This window comes from Amblyraja radiata, chromosome 27 (genome assembly GCF_010909765.2).
Source record: "Amblyraja radiata isolate CabotCenter1 chromosome 27, sAmbRad1.1.pri, whole genome shotgun sequence".
NCBI classification, from domain to species: Eukaryota; Metazoa; Chordata; class Chondrichthyes; order Rajiformes; family Rajidae; genus Amblyraja; species Amblyraja radiata.
The window spans coordinates 6,841,671-6,848,188 of NC_045982.1; positions in this window are offsets into that span (position 1 = coordinate 6,841,671).

Consider the following 6,518-nt stretch of genomic DNA (forward strand, 5'->3'; position numbering starts at 1 on the left):
ATACACTCCAAGAAATCCTCTTCCTCAGCACCCCTGCCAATTTGATTCACCCAATCTATATGTAGATTGAAGTCACCCATTATAACGATTTTGCCTTTGTCGCACGCATTTCTAATTTCCTGTTTGATACCATCTCCAACTTCACTACTACTGTTAGGTGGCCTGTACACAACACCCACCAGCGTTTTCTGCCCCTTAGTGTTTCGCAGCTCTACCCATACCGATTCCACATCCTCCAAACTAATGTCCTTCCTTTCCATTTCGTTAATCTCCTCTCTAACCAGCAACGCTACCCCACCTCCTTTTCCTTTCTCTCTATCCCTCCTGAATATTGAATATCCCTGGATGTTCAGCTCCCAGCCTTGGTCACCCTGGAGCCATGTCTCCGTGATCCCAACTATATCATAGTCATTAATAGCTATCTGCACATTCAACTCATCCACCTTATTACGAATGCTCCTTGCATTGAGACACAAAGCCTTCAGGCTTGTTTTTACAACACTCTTACCCCTTATACAATTATGTTGAAAAGTGGCCCTTTTTGATTTTTGCCCTGGTTTTGTCTGCCTGCCACTTTTACTTTTCACCTTGCTACCTATTGCTTCTACCCTCATTTTACACCCCTCTGTCTCTACGCTCACACATTTAAGAAACCCTTTCCCTTTAACTCCATCCTCCACTATCCCATTCGACACCCCACCCCCCTTATTCAGTTTAAAATCACCCGTGTAGCAGTGGCAAACCTGCCTGCCAGAATGCTGGTCCCACACCTGTTAAGATGCAATCCGTCCCTTTTGTACAGTTCCCCCTTACCCCAAAACAGATCCCAGTGATCTAAGAATCTAAATCCCTGCCCCGTGCACCAGTTCCTCAGCCACACGTTCAGGTCCCGTATCTCCCTGTTCCTGCTCTCGCCAGCACGAGGAACTGGAAGCACACCGGAGATAACAACCCTGGAGGTCCTGCTTTTCAGCATTTTTCCGAGCTCTCTAAAGTCACGCTGCAGAATATTCATCCCCTTCTTTCCGACATCGCTTGTGCCGACATGCACTACCACTTCCGGATGTTCACCTTCGCCCTTCAGGATTTTCTGCACTCTGTCCGTGACATCCTGGATCCTGGCACCAGGAAAGCAGCACACCATCCTCGCATCCCGTCTGTTGCCGCAGAAACCCCTGTCCGAGGAACTAAAGGGAGATTCTGTATAGTCCAGATGAAGTGGTTTCTGCTGGGCGGCACAGTGGCGCAGCGGTAGAGTTGCTGCCTTACAGCGCGAGGGACCCAGGTTCAATGCTGACTAGGGGCGCTGCCTGTACCTCGTTTGCACGTTCACCCTGTGACCGCGTGGGTTTTCTACGGGTGCTCCGGTTTCCTCCCACACTCCAAAGACGTGCAGGTTTGTAGGTTGCTTAAGAAGGAACTGCAGATGCTGGAAAATCGAAGGTAGACAAAAATGCTGGAGAAACTCAGCGGGTGAGGCAGCATCTATGGAGCGAAGGAAATAGGCAACGTTTCGGGTCTGAAGAGGGGTTTCGACCCGAAACGTTGCCTATTTCCTTCGCTCCATAGATGTTGCCTCACCCGCTGAGTTTCTCCAGGTGTGTAGGTTAATTAGCTTCGGTATGTTGTAAAATTGTCTCTAGTATATAGGACAGTGCTAGTGTATCGGGCAATCACTGGTTGGCGTGGGCCTGTTTCCGCGCTGTATCTCTAAAGCCTAAGATGTGTGGGGTTTGCCCTCCCACCTCTTTATACTGGTTCTATCTTGCCTCTACACTATCAGACCTAATCTAGAAGCTCAACCCAAAGCATCAAACTTCCTTTTGTCTACACAGATGCTGCTAGACTGGTTATGTTTTTCCAGCAGTCTGTTTCCTACCACTGATTCCAAGGTAATTCACATCATGTAAAATGACAAGGAAAACACGATATCAGTGATGGGTGAAACAATCTTTTTTTTAGTTTAGAATTTAGAGATACTGCATGGAAAAATACCCTATTATATACCGAGTACACACCAACCATTGATCACCCGTTCACACTAGTTGTCTTATCCCACTTTCTCATCTACACACTACACACTAGGGGCAATTTTACAGAGGTCCATTAACTTGCTTGTCTTTGGTACGTGGGAGGAAACTGGTGCACCCACAGGAAATCCATGCATTCAAGGGAGAACATGCAAACTCCACAATGACAGCATCCAGGGTGAGGATTGAACCCGAGTCTCCGCCACTGTGAGGCAGCACTACTACCGACTGCGCCACTGTGTGATGGCCCTGTCCCACTATACGAGTTTACCCAAGAGCTCTCCCGAGTTTAAAAAAAAAATCAAACTCGTGGTAAGCACGTAGAATGTACGTTGCGGGTACGTCGGAGCTCGGGACGTCTCTTAGCGGCTCGTAACGCTTAACGGCAGGTACTCGGGAAACGCGGTAAGCTCGTGAAGACTCGTGAAGATTGCGAGTGGCCATTACCGTAAATCTCCGAGTTCGAATCAGGGGAAACTCGGGAGAACTCTTGAATTAGCTCGTACAGTGGGACAGCCGCATTACTCTCCCAGATGTTTGGGAGATTTCAGAAATGAATTTGGGGTGCTGTTAATCCAGTTTATATCAGGAGAGAGTTGGCAAAAAATAAAGACATTTTACAAAAATTAAAAACGGAGCGTTAAAAAAACAGAATTGAGAAAAACATTTGAAAATACAAAGGCTTGCACAGATCCTTGTCACCAGGAGGGAAATAAGAAATGTAAAAGTAGACAATTCGGCAGGAGTTGTAAAGGACATTAATTATGTAATAATATATCTGATATGAAGAAGAGAGGTGATTCAGAAACATTGGTAATAAGAATTAATAAATGAAACGGCAGACAGGTTGATTAAATGATTTAGATCAGCATTTATGGACACATGGACTTTCCACAAAAGTCAACATTGAAACAGGGGTAAGGGCTCATCAAACTTTGTCTATTTCAAATAACAGTAATGTAGATAATAATGGCTTAAAAGAGGGTACTTCTTCTTCTTTCGTGTGGCGTGCACAGCCTAAGGTTGTTGGACAACTTGTTCTGTTTGATCACCCGTTTGTGCACGTCGAGTTAATTGCATTAGTCGAAACAGGGCAGGCCACGTGAAGGTTGCAATCTTCCACCCCGCTTAAAAGAGTGTTAAACCCCCAGGGCCAAATGTAAAACCAAGGAACTGCAGATGCCAGTTTACTCAACAGGACACTAAGTGAGTGAGAACGTACAAACTCCGCGCTGACAACAGCCGTGGTCAGAATCGAACCCGGGCCTTTGGCGCTGTGAGGCAGCAACGCCACCGCTGGGCCACCGTGCTGCAGAACTATTCTCTCAAAGAAAAGTACTCTTGATCCTTTAAGCATTTAATAGAAATGTACATTCCAATCTGCTATTTAAGGAATGATTGAGATGGAGACATGGGAATTATTGTCCATTAAAACCAACATCGGTTATTGGGAAATCATGGCAGGAGTCAATTAAGGGGAGTATGTCCTTGTACATTTTCAGATGATCAGAGTGGACAAGTATGGGTTTTCTAGCAGTGGGTCACGTTTAACCAGTTTCCGAGCATTTTTAAAGAGGTGACAAAGATTCTGATGAGGAGACTGTCTCTGGACATTATTTGTATGAACTCCTAGAAGGCATCTGATATCAGTTCAGTTGCCTGATAACAGCTGGGAAGAAACTGTCCTTGAATCAGGAAGTTTGAAAATGCACACCTCCAGATTCAGAGACAGTTTCTTCCCAGGTAGACAAAAGTGTGAAGTCTGAAGAAGGTGTTTCGGCACGAAACGTTGCCTATTTCCTTCGGTCCATAGATGCTGCCACACCCACTGAGTTTCTCCAGCACTTTTGTCTACCTTCGATTTTCCAGCATCTGCAGTTCCTTCTTAAACAGTTTCTTCCCAGCTGTTATCAGGCAACTGAACCATCCTCTCACCAGTTAGAGATCAGTCTTGACCTTCCATCTACCTAATTGGAGACATTAAGGCTATCTTTAATCAGATTCTACTGGACTTTATCTGGCAAATGTTATACCCTTTATCCTTTATCTGGGCGGCTTGTTTGCCATCATGCGCGGTCATTTTGCTGAATGGATAGCATGCAACAAAAAAGCTTTTCACTCAGTACACATGACAATAATGAACTAAACTCTAATGCCCCTGTCCCACTTAGGAAACCTGAACGGAAACCTCTTGCGCCCCACCCAAGGTTTCCGTGCGGTTCCCGGAGGTTCCCAAAGGTTTTTGTTACTCTCCCTACCTGCTTCCACTACCTGCAACCTCCGGCAACCACCTGCAACCTCCGGGAACCGCACGGAAACCTTGGGTGGGGCGCAAAGTCTCCAGAGGTTTCCGTTCAGGTTTCCTAAGTGGGACAGGGCATAACTCTACTCAAGACAGGTGAATCTGCAGATGCTGGTTTATACTGAAGATAGACACAAAAAGCTGGAGTAACTCATCGAGTCTGGCAGCATCTCTGGAGAAAAGGAATAGGTGACATTTCGGGTCGAAACCCATTCTTCATACTCAACTTATACTTAACTCTACCTATGCTGGTGGCCTTGCCGAGGCAGCGTGAAGTGCAGATGGAGGTGGTGGAAAGGATATCTCTCTCAGAAAGGAGCCAAATGCTCCTCACAAGATGGCCTCTCAGCCAATATGTTCATCCCTGATCTGCTGCCAACCATACCTGGGTGTTCCTTCAACCGGTCTTGACCAGCAATCTGAAGCCAGCAAGAGCACACCTCGATTCATAGGTACATACTTGCTGACTCAGAGTGACTTTGACTTCAAGGATGCAGCATTCCTGAACATTGCAGAAGAAATTTGCAAACTACAATGATGAAGTGTATTAGAAAACCCAACCCCATCAGTTTGTTGATAAAAATCTGAATCTCAGACTGGAAACAATAACCCTGTTTCTTCTACAGATGTTTCTTGCATTTCCTGTTTTTTCTCCCCTTTAGTTTGGTTTAGAGATACAGCACGGAAACAGGCCCTTCGGCCCACTGAGTCCATGCCGACCAGTGATCCCCATACATTAGCACTATCCCACTAGCGACAATTTACAATTTTAACCCTCAAACGTCTTTGGAGTGTAGGAGGAAACCGGAGCACATGGAGGAAACCCACGCGGTCACAGTGCGAATGTACAAACTTCGTACAGACAGCACCTGTGGTCAGGATCGAATCTGGGTCTCTGGCGCAGTAAGGCAGCAGCTCTACCGCTGCGCCGTCGTGCGCCACGTGCTTGTTGCATTTATCATCAGAGGTCCAGGAAAGCTGAGACATCTCCAGAGTAGCTTCATCATTAAAGGACATGTGTTTGCCTGAACCCCAGATCCCTCAATTCAGCATAATCAACGATGAGTCTCACACACGTCACTCCCTCTTCTCCCCTCTCCCATCAGGCAAGAGGTGCAGAAGTTTGAAAACGCACACCTCCAGATTCAGGGACAGTTTCCAGCTGTTATCAGGGAACAGAATGGTCCTCTCATCAACTAGAGAGTGGTCCTGACCTCCCATCTAACACTGGAGCCCTTTGAATGATCATTAATCGTACTTTATTGGACTTCAGTGTTATATCCGGCACCTTTATCCTTTGCTGGTACACTGTGGACAGCTTGAGTGTATTCCTGTATAGTCTTTTCTTTTACTGAATAGCAAGCAAACAAAAGCTTTTCACTGTACCTCGGTACACGTGGCAATGATAAACTAAACCAGACTCTACTGGTGTAAAGCAGGCCTTGCATAACAATGCCTCCATTAATGGAGTGCCATCTCTGTACTGAGGCACCCATTAAATAAGTATCGCAGCAGCATGATCCCTCTCTGTTACTTTAAACATTGTGGATTTTGGGAGGTATTTGAGAAGTGAGGCGTTTGTTGAGTACTGCTCCAGTATATCGAGCATGCTGGCCCGACCGGAAGTTGGACTTGAATAATGGCCCCAAAAATGGCTGCTCCCACATTTGTAATAAATGCAACAAGAATTTCACTGTTTAGTTGCTTGTGTGACAAATACCACACTATTGAATCATTTAATTTGTTCTGCCAGCTCTCCCTTTATCAGACATGCCCTATAACTGGTGGGCAAACATCAACAAACTAGTACCGTTGTTGCACAAGCGTTGCAGTTTATGCCAGTACTGCCAGAAATATGTAAAGTGTAAAGAATTATACACTTTGTACCAGATGGCAGGAAATTGTCAGATGTCGTAACATGAAGAACACTCAGAAATGTGGAGTCCAAATTTACATCCAATTTCACCCAGAAAGATTACTCTGGTTAAAATATGAATTAATATTCCATTCCAATTTCTAGTCAGTTCAGTATAGTTTTTGTCACGTGTACCGAGGTACAGTGAAAAGCTTTTGTTGCGGGCTATGCAGTCTGCGGAATGACAATACATGATTACAAATGAGCCATTTACAGGGTATAGATACATGATAAGGGAATAACATTTAATGCAAGAGGCCATCTTGTGAGG